The 18,310-nt window shown below is 41.6% G+C and overlaps 1 pseudogene; it reads left to right on the top strand.

Annotated features, from left to right (window-relative positions):
- The first annotated feature begins 939 nt into the window (after positions 1-939).
- Positions 940-1,514, top strand: LOC144219721 (large ribosomal subunit protein eL34-like; annotated as a pseudogene).
- Positions 1,515-18,310: the final 16,796 nt, after the last annotated feature.

Here is an 18,310-nt window from a genome sequence, read left to right on the forward strand (position 1 = left end):
TGAAACAGCACCTCACACCCATTAGAATGGCTACTGTTATAAAAACTCAAAACAGAAAATAAGTGTTGGCAAGGATATAGAGACCTTGGAACTCTCATGCACCATTGGTAGGAATAGAAAATGGTGCAGAGCAGTATGGTGGTTCCTCAAAATATTAAGAATAGAATTACCATGTGATCCAGCAATTTTACATCTGAGTATATATATCCTGAAGAATTAAAAGCAAGGCCTCAAAGGGATATTTGTACACCCATGTTCACAGCAGCATTATTCACAATAGCTGAAAGGTGGAAGCAACCCAAATGTCCATCAACAGATAAATGGGTAAGCAAAATTTGGTGTGTACACACACACATACACATTGGAATATTATTGAGCCTTAAAAAGGGAGGAAATTCTGGGGCACCTGGGTGGCTCCGTCGGTTAAGTGTCCAACTTTGGCTCAGGTCATGATCTCATGGTTTGTGAGTTTGAGCCCTGCATTGTGCCCTGTGCTGATGATGGCTTGGAGCCTGGAGCCTGCTTTAGATTGTGTCTCCCTCTCTCTCTGCTCCTCTCTCTCTCTCTTTATTTCAAAAATAAATATTAAAAATTTTTTTAAAAGGGAGGACATTCTGACACATTCTACTACATGAATGAAACTGAAGGACATTATGCTAGGTAAAATAAGTCAGTCACAAAAATACAAATATTGTAAGATTCCTCTTATATGAGGTACCTAGAATAGTCAAATTCATAGAGATAGAAAGTAGAATGGTTGTTGTCAGGGACTGGGGGAGGAAGAAGGGGCAGTACTGGGTAAAGAGTTCCAGTTTATAAGGTAAAAAGAGTTCTCAAGATTGGTTTTACAATAATGTGAATGTACTTAATGTCATTGAATTGTCTACTTAAAAATGGTTAAGGTGACTCTTCCAGGGATGGTGTCCATAGCCATTCAGAATGGTCCAGCATTAGACATACCATCATAGTCTGTCCTACAATACAGCCTCTAACAAAATAGACCGTCATGAACCCCTAGTAATAGAATCATTTACCTTTATGCCACGAAGGGTGGGAAAGCACCCAAATCCACAGGTGGTGTGTGGAGTTCATGACTTAGAGGAGTTCGTGCTGTGATACCTACAGTTTGTATGAGTTTGTCTAAAGCAAACCACAAGTCAGCAGGGCCTAGGGTGGTTCCATGTGTGCTAAGTGTGTTTGTGACAGGATTAAATGTGCTTTCCGGGGCGCCTGGGTGGCTCAGTTAGTTAAGCGTTCGACTTCAGCTCAGGTCATGATCTCACGGTTCGTGGGTTTGAGCCCCATGTAGGGCTCTGTGCTGACAGCTCAGAGCCTGGAGCCTGTTTCAGATTCTGTATCTCCTTCTCTCACTGACCTGCCCCTGCTCACGTTGTCTCTCTCTCTCTCTCTCTCTCTCTCAGAAATAAATAAAACATAAAAAAATTTTAATGTGTTTCCTTATTGAGAAATAGAAAATCATTGTGAAAGTGTCGAAAGCTTAAGCACAGAGTTAGAAAACTAAATTTAAAAATGAAGCTTTTTGAGTTAGACAAAAATCAAAAGTCTTGTTCTGTTAAAAAAAAATTGGCTGAGCTGAAAACTATAAAACATTGAGAAAGACATTGAAAAAGGCAAACAAATGGAAAGATATTCTATACTTGTGGAATGGAAGAACCAATACTGTTAAAACATCCATACTTCCCCAAAACAATCTACAGATTTAATGCAATCCTTATCAAATAATCAAGAACGTTTTTCACAAAATTAGCACAAATAATCCTAAAATTTGTATAGCACCATAAAAGACCCCCAAAAGTCAAAGCAATCTTGAAAAAGAAGACCAATGTGGAAGGTATCACAATCACAGATTCTAAGATATACCAAAGGGTGTTGTAATCAAAACAGTATGGTACTGGCACAAAATAGACGTGTAGATCAAAAGAACAGAATAGGGAGTCCAGAAATAAACCCATGAATTTATGGTCAATTCATTCATGACACAAAGGCAAGAATGTACAATGGGAAAAAGAGTCTCTTCAACAAATGGTGTTGGGAAAACTGGACCCCTTGCTTACACCAAACACAAAAATGAACTAAAATAGATTAAAGACTTAAAAATGAGACCTGAGGGGTGCCTGGGTGGCTTAGTTGGTTAAGCGTCCGACTTTCGCTTAGGTCATGATCTCGCGGTTCGTGGGTTCAAGCCCTGCGTCGGGCTCTGTGCTGACTGCCACCTCAGAGCCTGGAGCCTATTTCAGAGTCTGTGTCTCCCTCTCTCTCTGACCCTCCCCTGCTCACGCTGTCTCTCTCTCTCTCCTAGAAATAAATAAAAATATTTAAAAAGAAAATGAGACCTGAAACCATAAAATTCCTAGAAGAAAACATAGGCAGTAAGTTCTTTGACATTAGCAATAGAAACTTTTTTTAATGTTTATTTATTTATTTTGAGAGATAAAGTGAGAGTGAGGGAACATGAGTGGGGGAGGGGCAGAGAGAGGTAAGAAAATTCGAAGCAGGTTCCATACTGTCAGTGCAGAGCCCAATGTGGGGCTCAATTCCATGAACCATGAGATCACAACTTGAGCCAAAATCAAAAAGTCAGATGCTTAACCGACTGAGCCCCCAGGGGCCCCTAGAAACATTTTTTTTAAAGTAGGCTCTATGCCCAGCATGGAGCCCAATATGGGGCTTGAACTCATGACCCTGAGATCAAGACCTGAGCTGAGATCAAGAGTCAGATGCTTAACCAACTGAGCCACTGGGTATCCCAGAAACATTTTTCTAAATATGTCTCATAAGGTAAGGGTAATAAAAGCAAAATTAAACTATTGTAACTACCAAAATAAAAAGCTTTTGCACAGCAAAGGAAACTATCAATAAAACAAAAAGGCAACTGACTGGGAGAAGATATTGTAAATGATATATCCAATAGGAATTAATATTCAAAATACATAAAAAATTGATACAACTCAACACCAAAAACCAAGTAATCCAATTTTAAAAATGGGCAGAAGACACGAACAGACCAAAGAAGAAATACAAATTGCCAAGAGACACATGAAAAGATGCTCAACATCACTGATCATCAGGGAAATGTGAATCAAAACCACAATGAGCTATCACCTCACAGCTGTGAGAATAGCTTAAAAAAAAAAGAAAAAAAAAGAGGGGCGCCTGGGTGGCTTAGTCGGTTAAGCGACCGACTTTCGCTTAGGTCATGATCTCACGGTTCGTGGGTTTGAGCCCCGCGTCGGGCTCTGTGCTGACTGCCAGCTCAGAGCCTGGAGCCTGTTTCAGAGTCTGTGACTCCCTCTCTCTCTGACCCTCCCCTGCTCACGCTGTCTCTCTCTCTCTCCTAGAAATAAATAAAACATTAAAAAAAAAAAGAAATCACTAGAATGACAAGCATCGGCAATGATGTGGAGAAAAAGTAACTCTCCTACACTGTTGGTCAGAATGTAAATTGGTGCAGACACCGTGGAAAACAGTACAGAGGTTCCTCAAAAAATTAAAAATTGAATTACCATCTGATCCAGTAATTCCACTACTGGGTATTTACCCAAAGAAAATGAAGACACTAATTCAAAAAGATGTATGCACCTCTATGTTTATTTCAGTATGTGGAAGCAACTCAAGTGTCCATCCATAGATGAATAAGGAAGATGTGTGTTTATATACACAATAGAATGTTATTCAGCCACACAAAAAAAAGAAATCTTATCATTTGCAATGAAATGGATGGAGCTATAATTATATAATTATTGTATGATATGTATATGATATATAATTATATATCATATAATTACATAAGTATAATTATGTCACTTAGCTATAATGTTAAGTGAAATAAATCAGAGAGAGACAAATACTATATGGTTTCATTCATAAGTGGAAGTTAAGAAACAAAATAAAGGAACAAATGAAAAAAGAGGCAAATAGAAAAACAGACTCTTGGGGCGCCTGGGTGGCTCAGTTGGTTAAGTGCCCGACTTTGGCTCCGGTCGTGATCTCACGGTTTGTGGGTTCGGGCCCCGCATTGGGCTCTGTTCTGACAGCTAGCTCAAAGCCTGGAGCCTGCTTCAGACTCTGTGTCTCCCTCTCTCTCTGACCCTCCCCTGCTCACGCTGTGTCTCTCTCTCTCTCTCTCTCTCTCAGAAATAAACAAAAACATTTAAAAATTAAAAAAAAAAAAAGAAAAGGAAAAACAGACTCTTAAATATAGAGAAACAAACTGGTTTCAAACAAGTTGCCAGAGGGGAGGTGGGGGGTGGTGGGTGGTAAGAGTGAAATAGGTAAATGGGATTTAAGACTACACTTCTATTGATGAGTGCTGAGAAATGTACAGAATTGTTGAGCCGTTATATTGTACACCTGGAATGAATATAACACTGTATACTAATTACACTTGAATTTAAAATATATATAGGGTGGCGCAGTGGGTTAAACATCTGACTCTTGATCTCGGCTCAGGTCATGACTTGGGGGTTCGTGAGTCCCAGCACATCAGGCTGTGTGCTGATGGCACTGAGTCTGCTTAGGATTCTGTCTCTCCTTCTCTCTTGTCCTCATGCTCTCTCTCTCTCTCTCTTTCTCAAAATGAATAAACTTTTAAAAATTAAAAAAATATAATATATATTATAGCATATAGTATATAAAACTATAGNGTCATGATCCCAGGGTTGTGGGATCCAACCCTGCATTGGACTCTATGCTGAGCATGGACCCTGCTTGGGATTTTCTTTCTCTCCTTCTGCCCCCCTTCTCTTCTCAAGCTCTCTCTCTTTCTAAAATAAAAATTTTAAAAATTACAAAAATTAAAATATATATAAATTAAAAAATAAAAGTGATGAAACAATGGAAAAAAAAACTAGTTAAGATGGTAAATTCTATGTTATATGTGTTTTACCACAATCCAAAATAAAAAATAGAAAAAAAATTTTTTTTGAGTAGGTTACGTGTCCAGAGTGGAGCCCAATGCTGGGCTCAAATCCATGACCTTGAGATCAACAGTTAGTTGCTCCACTGACTGACCCACCCAGGCATCCCAAAACATAAAATTTTAAAAAGAAGAAAAGCAGGAACCCCTGGCTGGCTCAGTTGGTGGAGTATGACTCTTTTTTTTAATAGTATTTTTTATTTTTATTCAAATCAAATAGTAAATAATGTGCTGCTGACTGTGTGACTCTTGATCTTGAGGTCTTGAGTATGAGCCTAGTGTTGGGATGGAGATTCCTTAAAAATAAGACCTTTAAAAATGGAGAAAGGAAGGAAGGAAGCAAGCAAGCAAGCAAACAAGCAAAGCAAAGTGGTAAATAGACCACTAAAAATTAAAACTGGGAGGGGTGCCTGGGTGACTCAGTAGGTTTAAGCATCAGACTCTTGATTTAGGCTCAGGTCACACATAAGCCCAGCATTGAGCCCTGTGCTCAGGTGCTCAAGGAGCCTCTGGGAATTCTCTCTTTGTCCCTCCCCCTGTTGTGGGCTCGTGCCCTCTTTCTCTCTCCCAAAATAAATGAAGATTTTTTTATTTTTATTTTTAATGTTTATTTATTATTTTGAGAGAGACAGCAGGAGTGGGGTAGGGGCAGATAGTGAGTGAGGCAGAATCCAACGCAGGCTCTAGGCTCTGAGCCATCAGCACAGAGCCTGACGTGGGGCTCAAACTTGGGAACCGCAAGATTGTGAACTGAAACGAAGTCACAGGCTTAAGCCAAGACTTAAATAACATTGCCCCTAAATAAACAGTTTTTAACAAGAGAGAGAGAAAAAAATTAAAAATGGGAAAATGTCTCTAATTGTTATCTATTTTTAACTTGCTAATTGGATCACATAGTTAATTTAATGTTTAAAAAGGAACTGAAGTTGTTTCCTTTTTAAAGGAAGAGAGATGCACCATGCAAATGCTAACAATAACCATAAAATCTGGTGTAGTTATCTTACTATCAGACAAAGTAGACTTTAAGGTAAAAAGCAACACTGAAGATAAATAAGGACGTTTCATAATAATGAAATATTCAACTATCTGGACAATATAACAATTCTAAATTTCCATGCTTTTAATAACATAGTCTCAAATTACAGCAAGCAAAAATTAATGCACCAAAAAGTGAAAACTGATGAATCTGCACTCATAATCAGAAGTTTAATACACCAACAAGCAAATGAGAAAGTCAGATATAAAAGTTATAAAAGATTTCAAAAACCAGGGGCGCCTGGGTGGCTTAGTCGGTTAAGCGTCCGACTTTCGCTTAGGTCATGATCTCGCGGTTCGTGGGTTCGAGCCCCGCGTCGGGCTCTGTGCTGACTACCAGCTCGGAGCCTGGAGCCTGTTTCAGTCCGTGACTCCCTCTCTCTCTGACCCTCCCCTGCTCACGCTGTCTCTCTCTCTCTCTCTCCTAGAAATAAATTTTAAAAAACATTAAAAAAAAAAGATTTCAAAAACCAATGAAAAAACTTTCTTTAACACACGTAGAATACTCAACAATTGGAAAACACAAATTCGTATACATTAGGCAGATGAAACATTTACCAAATTGAGTAAAGTGTCAATATTTGTATCAACAAATTTTAAAATATTTAGATCGTTTAGAGTATTTTCATTGTGACCAGAGTGTAATTAAATTCAAAATGATTAACAGAAAGTTTAACTAGGAAATCTCAGTATGCTTAAATATTTTTAAATACATTTCTAAATAATCTATAGGTCAAAGAAGAACTCTCAAAGAAAATGAGAAATAATTTCAATTAAATGGTAACATAAATATGACATACCAAAGCTCGTGGCATGTAACTGTGCTAACAGAAAGTGTATAGCCTGAAGTATGTATATTAGGAAGGAAGCAAGGCTAAGGATCAGTATTTGAGGCAGTCATGTCAATAAGTATTTTTCTTTTTTCTTATTTATTTATTCATGTATTTATTTAATTTTAGAGAGAGTGTGTGTGAACAAGGGAGAGGGGCAGAGGGAGAGAGGAGAAAGAGAGAGAGAGAGAGGAGAGATAGAAGAGAGAGAGAATCTTCAAGAGGCTCCATGCTCAGTGCAGAGCTGGACGCAGGGCTCGATCCCCCAACCCTGGGATCATGACCTGAGTCAAAATCAAGAGTCAACCGACTGAACCACCCAGGCACCCCAAGAAGTATTTTTAAATGACAGGTTAAACCCAAAGAATATGGAAGAAGCAATTATTAAGAGCAGAACTTAATGCAGAAGGCAAACATACAACAGAGAATATTAATAAAGACAAATGTTAGTGTTTTGAAAGGACTAATTGCTAAACCCCTGGTACAACTGATCAAGGAAGAGAAGAGAAAATGTTTATTTATTTTACTTTTTTGAAGTTTTACTTATTTATGTTGAGAGAGAGAGTGTGTGTGAGTAAGAGAGGGGCAGAGAGAGAGGGAGAGAGAGAATCCTAAGCAGGCTCCAATATGGGGCTCGATCCCACGAACTGTGAGATCATGACCTGAGCTGAAGTCAGACGCTCAACAGACTGAGCCACCCAGGTGCCCCTACAATTCCTTTTTCTAATGTACTGCTTCTATTTTTCTGTGAGTTAAGAAAAGAGATTATCAGGCATAATAAGATTGTATGTAAACTGGGAGAAAATAAGCCCCAATGAAGATAAAATGGGAAAGTTACCCTGAAATATTAACCTATGCACTGACTCTTCCCTTCGTTCAAGCAGATAATAGGTCTTTGTGCTACTAGTCTCAGGAATTGTTCACGGCTTCTATTGAAGAAATAAGGATTGAGAAGAGATGGATTTCTTCTGACAAGGGTTTCTTATGACCCAGGACCCTTGAACTTGGGTGGGAAAAAAATTACATCTTTATTTTCTCTAACGTGTATCTGAAATGTAGTATTTCCTTCCATTACGTTTGCAGGCGACAAACCACTGTTGTGCTAACTGTACCTGTGCATTTGTCATCAGCAGAAAGCAGCTATTTTCATGTCCTATTTATGGTTGCTGCAATATGTTCAAATATTGTTTACATTTATCACTGCTTCAAAAGTATAAAGCTATTACATCCATCACTAGATCTTGGTATTTAATGTAATTTTTTTAAAAAAACATACCTTATTATGTCAGAGGCCTGTTTTTAAAATATTTTGATAATCCTACATCTGTGTTTCCACCAAGGCTAATGGAAAGAAAGAAAGAAAGAGCAGAGGCTGAGAGTCTGTGATTCCTCTGGGAGGGCGTGGCCGCACTCTGCACCCGGAGACAGAGTCCCATGTCGCCCTGTTGGGAATGGAGACAGTTGACGGAATCAATGTGACCTGTGGGGACCACTGTCTGCAAAGCCTGATGGGGATCCCAACAAAAAAACCGTCCCAAAACACTATATCATTCATGGGACTTCCCCCCGCGTCCCCCTAAAAAACCCCCCAACTAAGCTCTCTTTCTTATACAACTCAGTTGAGGGCTGAAGTTTGTGGCCATTACAAAGGCTCCTCTAGTGACTGAAAGGCATGGCCTCAATTACAGGACTTCTGTCCATTGTAGACATAAACAGCAGGGAAAAGATGAAATACCTGTGTTGAGGTTGTAAGATCTAGCCCAGACTTGCTGTACATATTGCAATGTTAAATGAAAAAAAAAAAATCCCCTTTGTATTACAGGCATGTGGTCTCATATATGACCATTAAATAATTTTATTAAGTCTAATTGGATTGCTCAGGGGCCTTTGATGGAGTTTCTGAGTAATGGCTATGTTTCAGATGGGGGCTGAAGTCTGGCAGTCTGTGTGCATGTAAGGGCTGTGAGAGGTCATGTGTGGTCCTGGCCTCTCCATTTGCTGTCTCACAGGTCAGGGGACCAAACCGGGACTGCAGACATCTTCACACCGCGTCTATCTCCACTGCCTCCATTACAGTCTACGCTGGTAGCCTCGTGTGCCAACTTAGCTCTCTGTCTCACCTTCTCCCATTTCTCCATTTCATAGATGAACTCTCAACCCAGGAGCTGAAGGAAGGATCAGCCAAAAGCTTCCTCTTCCTCCTTTCTACCTTGACTGTAAATTCTCTTCCCGAAATGGAAGACCCCTTTGACGCTGAGGATTAGGACTAGGCCCGCCTCCCTTCAAGTCGTGCAGAGTGCTTGCTTCCCCACCCGTGCTTCCGCTCCGTGAGGCTCTCTTACCCTCAGTGTACCCCAGGCCCTGCAGGAGAGTGGGTAGGGCCTGAGAGAGAGGTACAGGCAGTGCCCGACTTTTTATTATTCTTTGCACCCTGACCTTTCCTTTCTACAGCTGGGCCTCATGTGGGAAGAGCCTCAGGTCTCAGCTTGCCAGATTACTCAAGGACCAGCTGATAGGTGAAACAGTCTCCTTCCGCCCCCAGATCATGGCAGCCTCATTAGCAGTTTCAAAAGCAACATCTTCTAAGAGTTGAGCGTCTTGGCCTCAGATGGAGTTGGGACAGGACTAAGTCAAGTGGCTGTATGTCCTCCTCCCTCACCTTTATGCCTCAGCCAGCCACAGGGAGGCAAGGTAAAGGAAAGACAGGAGGCCTAGCTTCTGCCCTAAGATCTTCCATTAAATCATTCATCACCCAGGGGCGCCTGGGTGGCTTAGTCGGTTAAGCGTCCGACTTTCGCTTAGGTCATGACCTCGCGGTTTGTGGGTTCAAGTCCCGCGTCGGGCTCTGTGCTGACTGCCGGCTCAGAGCCTGGAGCCTATTTTGGAGTCTGTGATTCCCTCTCTCTCTGACCCTCCCCTGCTCACGCTATCTCTCTCTCTCTCTCTCTCTCCTAGAAATAAATAAAACATTAAAAAAAATTATTAAAAAAAAAAAATCATTCATCACCCATCCAGGTCTCCTCCCCATTCTGCCCTTAATCTTTCTTGAAGACAAGTGGGTTAAAGGATATAAACTTTAAGTTCCTTTCCACCTTGCACATTATCAACATCCCAAAAGACAATATTCTCCATCTCTTAGGCAAACCATAGGCTCTGTGGGAATGAGGCACCCACCCCAAGTCACACAGTCAGGGGAGGAAGTGGGGGATTGGAACTCGCCTATTTAGAATTCCTAATCCATTCAACTGTATTGGTCAAGGAAAAAAATGTCGCCTCGGAAGCTCTGTCCCTCTTCCAAACATTCAGTGGTCTTTGACTTAGGAAATGTGGCAGAGGGAGAACCTTGAAGGCCCAGGAGAACCCGAGGCCTGCTGCTGAGCTCAGAGGCCATGAGGAAGAGGCTCCTCACTGGAGATGCAAAAGGAAGCTTGATGACCCAGCCAGATATGAGACTGGTGAATGGGAAAGAGTGGGTGCTAGGGATGCATTAAGATAAGAAAAAGTGCTAAGATGTCTTGCTTGTTCAGAAAACATGTCCCAAGTACAGTACTATTGTTGTCACAGAAAAACGCCATACTAGCTAAATATACAGTCAGCTCAGCTGGGAAGAGAGGCCATTACTTAGTGACAGGTATAGTCTATGAGAAACAGATTGAGATGGGGCAGAAAAGGTGACTAGGTCTCTGAATGGTGAGATGGAGGCAGATTTTTGCAAGCTCGTATTGGCCTCTTCAGGCTTGATATCTTACTTCCTGGTCCATAGTGCCTGCTGGAGGACAGATGGGGTGAGTACAAAGGCTAAATAACTTTGAGAGATCACGGTAGTGGCCAAGGGATTTCAAATTTCAATCTATTTTTTATAGTTTAAAATATTTGATATGGGGGCGCTGGGGGGCTTAGTCGGTTAAGCGTCCGACTTTTGCTTAGGTCATGATCTCGCGGTTCGTGGATTCGAGCCCCTCGTCGGGCTCTGTGCTGACTGCCAGCTCAGAGCCTAGAGCCTATTTCAGTCTGTGACCCTCTCTCTCTGACCCTCCCCTGCTCATGCTGTCTCTCTCTCTCCTAGAAATAAATAAAACATTAAAAAAATATATTTGATATAGCCAAAAGAATGTTATATACATGTACAGTCATATGCGTAATAATAACACAAACACCTGTGAACCCACCACCCTCCTTAAGAATTAGAACATTGCCAGGGCGCCTGGGTGGCTCAGTGTTAGGCGTCTGACTTAAGCTCAGGTCATGATCTCACAGTTCGTGGGTTTGAGCCCCGCGGAGGGCTCTGTGCTGACAGCTGGCTCAGAGCCCGGATCCTGCTTCGGATTCTGTGTCTCCCTCTCTCTCTGACCCTCCCCTGCTCACGCTGTCTCTCTCTCTCTCTCTCTCTCTCTCAGAAATAAATAAAACATTAAAGAAAAAAAAAAAGAATCAGAACACTGCCAGCAGTCAAATGTTTCAGCCCCTATCTGACCCAGAGTGACCACCATTCTGAATTTGTCCCACAATATTTTACTCTTCTTTCTATTTTTTCACACACAAATCTCCAAGCAATATGTTTATTTTTATTTTTTTAAATGTTTATTTATTTCTGAGAGAGTGTGAGCTAGGGAAGGACAGCGAGATAGAGAGAGGGAGACACAGAATCCAAAGCCGGCTCCAGGCTCTGAGCTGTCAACACAGAGCCCGAGTAGGGCTCAAACTCAGGAACTGGGGAGAACTCAGGAACTGCAAGATCATGACCTCAGCTGAAGTTGGAAGCTTAACCAATTGAGCCACCCAGGCGCCCCTGTTTATTTTTATTTTTTGTTTTATTTTTAAAATTGTACTTTATTTTATTTATTTTGAGAGAGAGAAAGAGCATGCATTCTCGATCAGAGGAGGGGCAGAGAGAGAGAAGGAAAGAGAGAGAATCCCAAGCAGGCTCCACACTGTCAGCACAGAGCCCGGTGGGGGACTTGAACTCACAAACTGTGAGATCATGACCTGAGCCGAAATCAACAATCAGTCACTCAACCGACTGAGCCACCCAGGCGCCCCCAGTTTCATTTTAAATTCAACAGGGTGTATTTATTCTATGAATTACTTTTTCACATATAATTGTTCTGAGATTCATCCATGCTGATGTGTATACAGGTTGTTCATTTGTACTATGTACAGTATTCCGTTGTATGAATATACTACAATGACTTTAGCTATTCTTTTATCCAAGGGCATTTGGATTCTTTCTAGTTTTTTACTGTTTTCAACAATGCTGCTAAAAACATCCCAGATGTTTATGTTTCCTGCAGCCCAAGTGTAAGAGTTTCTCTGGGGTGTACACCCTGGAGTGGAATTACTGAGTCAAACTGTTCTTCAGCGTGGTTGGACCAATTTACAGTCCGCTTCTGAGTGTGCTTGTTGCACAACATGCTCGCCGAGACTCAGTAGTGTTTGTTGTTCTCCCACTTTCCCGCAGCACCCCTAATCTTGGTTATCTCTGCTGATGGCCTGGGGCGACTCCCACCTGTCCCAGCCAGAGCCCCGGGGGGAGGGGAGCATGCTGAGATGTTTCTCTGTACCCCTGTATTCTTAACTGAATAACACCGACCACAAGGGAGAGGCATAGACTAGGGGTCTTGGGATCTGTCTACGTGACTCTCAGAATCACTGGATCCTTTGGAGAACAAAGGCCAGTTGGTGAAGGTGGTTCTGCCCTAACCTGAAGCACACTGGGGCCAGGTCTCCGGGAGTGAGTGAAGATGCTTAATTCATTTTCCTCGCTATCAGCCCTCACAACCCCTCCTGTTGCTCACCGAACATGATTTACCTCTCCCCACCCCACCCCCTTCAGTATTTTTCCAAGTGTGGGCCAGCAGCCATCTACATTGGTGTCGTTAAAAATGAAAATTCTCAGAACTCTCTACAGACTGAATAAGACTCTCTGAGGTGTAGCTTAGGAGCCAAGTTCCTCAGATGATCCATGTGCACATGGAGGTTTGGGAGCTGCTGCTCTAAGCACTGCCATTAGGGAGGTCAGGCCAAGGTCGTCTCTGGGCAAGTTCAGACACTCTCCCGACAGCTCCTCCTTGAGGGCCAAGTTGAATCTCATCTTCCCAAGACCCTTCCCCTGCCTCCACTGTCCCTCAGGGCAGCGGAGATAAGGAGACCACTTTAAGTGAAGCACTTGTGTGTCCAAGACATGCACCCCAGCATTGTTCACAGGAAAGAGAAACCGAAAATCACTGCCTGCTCGTGGAGGCCTGGTCAAGTTCATAATGGCACAGCTTTTTGATGGAATGCTATGCAGCTATTAAAGGTGACTTTATGGGGCGCCTGGGTGGCTCAGTCAGTTAAGCAGGTCATGATCTTGCGGTTTGTGAATTCGAGCTCTGAGTCAGTCTCTGTGCAGACACTTGAGAGCCTAGAGCCTGCTTCTGATCCTGTGTCTCCCTCTCTCTCCCCCACTCATGCTCTGTCTCTCTCTCAAAAATAAAATAAACATTAAAAAAAATTTAAGTGACTTTATGATTTTATTATTACATTTCCACTTTCATCAAATCTTTAAAAAGCATGTTAAATTGTATAGTTTCCAGTACTGAGTTTTCTACATAAGTGTGCATTTATCTTTATAATCGGAAAAGCACAACAAAACACAAAACACAGAAACATCCAGAAGCATTTGCTGGATATTTATAAAGGAGCTGGTTTAGATTATCCCACAAGCCCTGTAACAAGAATTTCTTTAAATTATCAAAGGAGACACTACAGGAAATTTTCCCATAGCTGAAGAACCTAGGATTCTAGATTGAAAGAGTTCGCCAAAAGGCAAAACAAACTATTGTTTAATAAGTTTGTTTAATGATGCAGGTATTTGTCCTCACCATGGATAAATTTTTTAAATTTTTATTATTTATTTATTATTTTATTGTTAATTTTTCTTTCAGAACACCAAGAATGAAGAGAAGATCCGAAAAGCTTCCAAAGAGAAATGAGGAAAAACAGGCCAATGATAAGAAAGATAAGAAATCAGAGTGGCATTGGGCTCCCATCAGGGACATTGGCTATTAGAAGACCATGAAGCTTTGCTTTTGAAACAATGGGGTGCCTGGCAAAGTTGGTAGAGTATACAACTCTTGATCTTGGGGTTGTGAGTTAGAGCCCCACGTTGGCATAGAGATTACTTAAAAATAAAAACAGAAAATCCAAAATAAACAGGAAAAAATTATTTCTATATCTATTCTAAACTGCTTAGCATGTGTAATGGTAGAATAAAGACTTCCTGAGACATACAAGGGCTCCGATATTTAATTTCCTGAACAATCTTGGCATACTCCTGGAGGATGCATTTTAGCAAAATGAGGATGTACAACATGAAAGAGAAAGCTATGGACCCTGGAACCTGGAGGTCCAAGCAGGACACTGGTGAGGGTAGGTCCAGCAGCGTGTGTTCAGGCCATCGGTGGGGAAGGCTTGTCCAAACTGTAGCAGGAGCAGGGGGCTGAAGGATAGACGCCTCCAGAGTCACAAATGCGAATGGAACCAACGAAGGCTTCAAACTGTGTCTGAGCAAAATCATGGACAGTCATGTGACAGACTTTTTTTGGAGTGTTTGGGGAAAAGCTGTGACATAGAGACAGGCACATAGAAAACTAAGCAAATGAAAATATGGAAACTAATAATTTCAGGAAAACCAAAGAGTTGCAGAAGGAAGAAAATATAGAGTAGTGTCACTATAATGTTTAAAATTGATAAACTGTGAAACTGTAGCATGTGCCTATTATTTTAAAATATGGAGAAACACGAGGCACAGGAACAGTTAAAAGAGTTGGAAGTGTTGGCCTCCTGGGAATGAGACAGGGAATCGGGTAAACACTGCTGTATTTTGCCATAAGCCTGGTAGTAATATTTTCTTTAAACTATGCGCACTCATTATTTTCATAATAACATTTGGAATACTCATACACTGCTGATTGAATGTAAAATGATGCAACCATTAACTTTAAAAAGTTAAACATAGAGTTACCCCATGACATAACATTTCCACTCCTCGGAATATACTCAACAGACTTACAAACAGGCCTTCAAACAAAAATTTGTACAGGACCCATTCAGCATTATTCACAACAGTTAAAAAAAAAAGATAAATGTCCATAAACTAATGAATGGCTAAGAAAAAGGTGACATGTCCATATAGATTATGATTCAGCCATAAAAAAGGAAGTACTGATACATGCTACCACATGGATGAACCTTGAAAACTTTACCCTAAGAGAAAGAAGCCAGTTACAAAAGGTCACATGTTGCAGGATTCCGTTCATATGAAATGGTCAGAAAAGGCAAATCCGAGAAGCAGGAATGAGATTCATGGCTCCCTGGGGCTAGTGGGAGAGGAGAAGAGGAGAGACTGCTTAATGGGTATGGAGTTTCTTTTGGGGGGGAGACGAAATGTTCTGCTGATGGCTGCCAAACATTATGAATAGATGAAAAACCACCGAATTGTACACTTTAAAATGATCAAGGGGGACGGGGCGCCTGGGTGGCTTAGTCGGTTAAGCCTTCGACTGCTTAGGTCATGATCTCGCGATTCGTGGGTTCGAGCTCCGCGTCGGGCTCTGTGCTGACTGCCAGCTCAGAGCCTGGAGCCTGTTTCAGTCTGTGACTCCCTCTCTCTCTGACCCTCCCCTGNGAAGAGGAGAGACTGCTTAATGGGTATGGAGTTTCTTTTGGGGGGGAGACGAAATGTTCTGCTGATGGCTGCCAAACATTATGAATAGATGAAAAACCACCGAATTGTACACTTTAAAATGATCAAGGGGGACGGGGCGCCTGGGTGGCTTAGTCGGTTAAGCCTCCGACTGCTTAGGTCATGATCTCGCGGTTCGTGGGTTCGAGCTCCGCGTCGGGCTCTGTGCTGACTGCCAGCTCAGAGCCTGGAGCCTGTTTCAGTCTGTGACTCCCTCTCTCTCTGACCCTCCCCTGCTCACGCTGTCTCCTCTCTCCTCTAGAAATAAATGAAACATTAAAAAATAAAAATAAAAAAAATAAAATGATCAAGGGGTGAATTTTATCCTATGTAAATTTTGTCTCAATAAAGATACATTTGGTTGTGACAGAACACCCAATTCAAGCTGCCTTAGATAATAAAAGAGATTTGTTTTGAGTTGAAAGTGTTGTTGTTGTTGTTGTTGTTTAACAACCACCCAATGTACATATTTTCCCTCCACTCTTCCAGGGCCCAAGGTCCACCTGGCCCAAGACCCCTGCACATAGGACCTGCAGAGGTGCTGGGGGAGACGCTACATCGTAGCGGCAAATAGGCGTGTGAGAGCCAGACAGTCGGGGTTAGAGTTCTGGTTCCTCCACTGCCTTGCTGCCAGACCTTAAGCAGAATAATTTTTCTTCTTCTTCTTTTAATCTTTATTTGTTTTTGAGAGCGGGAGAGAGACAGAGAGACACAGCATGCGTGGTGGAGGGGCAGGGAGAGAGAAGACACAGAACCCTAAGCAGGCTCCAGGCTCTGAGATGTCAGCACAGAGCCCAACGGGGGGGTGGGGCGCTCGAACTCACAGCTTGAGACCATGACCTGAGCCGCATGAGACGCCTGACTGAGCCACCCAAGCACCCCAGAATTAATTAATTTAAATTTTAGTTTCCTCAACACTAAAATGGGAAAATAACAGTCCCTATCTTATCGGCACTTATGAAAATTAGAAGCGATAACGTTTTTAGAGCCCCAGGCACAGCGCCAGGCCCATAGGAAACCCTCGGATCCGCTAATTGAGGCGAACGTTCTGCTTCCAGAGCGAGCAGTTTCATTAAGCATTACGGAGGAGAGCCGGCAGAAGAGGATTTCAGGAAAAAGCAATACTATCCAATATGTATTGAGCGCCTACTCGGCGGCAGACCCCATTCCAAGGCCTTGCTGCGCCTTNGGTGGGCACCTTAATAAAGTGACATCATTTTTTTTAACCCCTATGGAGTTTCAAGTCACTTCTACTATGGCTACCTTAATATGCTTATATTTTCTTTTTTCAAAAAAATTTTTCATTTTACTTATTAGAGAGAGAGAGAGAGAATGAGTGAGCAGGGGAGAGGGGCAGAGGAAGAGAAAGAGTCATAAGCAGGCTGCACACTCAGCGCAGAGCCTGATGCAAGTGTAAGGCTGGATCCCATGACCCTGGAATCATGACCTGAGCTGAAATCAAGAGTCAACCGACTGAGCCTTCCATGTGCCCCTATAGGTTTATATTTTCATACTGAAATATGTATTTTGTTTTTGCTTCATATAATGGTATCAAACTAAACCTTCTGTTTCACAATTTCCTTTGTCCTTATTTTACGTGTTGGAGATTTTTCCTGTCAATGGATATAAATTAATTTATTTATAACAATTACATAGCAGTCCATAACAATGAACATCTTTGTATTTACTTCAACCTCACTGTAAATATGTATTTCTTTGAGACATCTCTTTTAAAAATGGAATTGCTGGTTAGAAGAATATGTACACATCTATTTATTTCTTCAATATACCCTTAGTACAAAATGCAAAAGGTACCAAATCTATCCTATTGAAAAGCAAGTCTCTTTTCTATTCCTGTGTCCTTCATTAGTTCTTTACTCCAGAAGCAATCACTGGCATCAGTTTCTTCCTTCCACACATATTCTCGGGTTGGACATTACAGATTTTTATATGTATGTTGCCAAATAAGCCTTCAAAAGGCAATTCAGAGGGGTGACTTGGCTGTCTCAGTCGATAAAGCATGTGACTCTTGATCTTGGGGTTGTAAGTTTGGGTGTAGAGATTACTTAAAAATAAAAAATCTTAAAAAAGAAAGGCAATTTGTATTAGCTTTGATAAATTGTAATTAGCCATAGATTCTTTGTCATGCCTTCTACTCAGAGGCAAATTCTATTTCCCCTCTCTTGCATTTAATTTCGCTTAGTCCTTAAGAGCTATTGGAGCTTACTTTCTCACTCTCTTGGAATGTTGCTGCCATGTGAGTAAACCCAGTCTATGCTATTGGAAGGTGAGAAACAACGTGAAGGAGACACAAGTACTTCCAGCTTAGGCTTCCTAGACCAGGGGTTGGCAACCTTTTTTCTACATAGGGCCACATGGTAAATATTTTTGGCTTTTTGGGCTATATGGCCTGTCTTGCAACTATTCAACTCTGCTGTTTCCATAAACTGTATGTAAATAAACTGGTGTGGCCAGATTTGGCCCACTGGCCACACTGACCCTAGACCAACCAGCCTCCCAACTGCCAGACACATGAGTAAGGTCATCCCAGATCATCCAAGCCTCAGCTTAACCTCTAGAGAACTGTAGATATCAGTGAACCTGAATAACTACCCAGCTGATATACAGAATTGTGAGTAATAATTAATGCCTGTTGTTTAAAGCCACTAAGTTTTAGGATGGCTTGTTACACAGCAAAAACTAACACACTAACCTTTGCCAAAGTTGGATATTATCAATATTTTTTTATTTTTATTAATCTAATGTGTTAAAAAATGGTACTTA

This window comes from Crocuta crocuta, unplaced genomic scaffold (assembly GCF_008692635.1).
Source record: "Crocuta crocuta isolate KB4526 unplaced genomic scaffold, BGI_CrCroc_1.0 scaffold149, whole genome shotgun sequence".
Taxonomy (NCBI): Eukaryota; Metazoa; Chordata; class Mammalia; order Carnivora; family Hyaenidae; genus Crocuta; species Crocuta crocuta.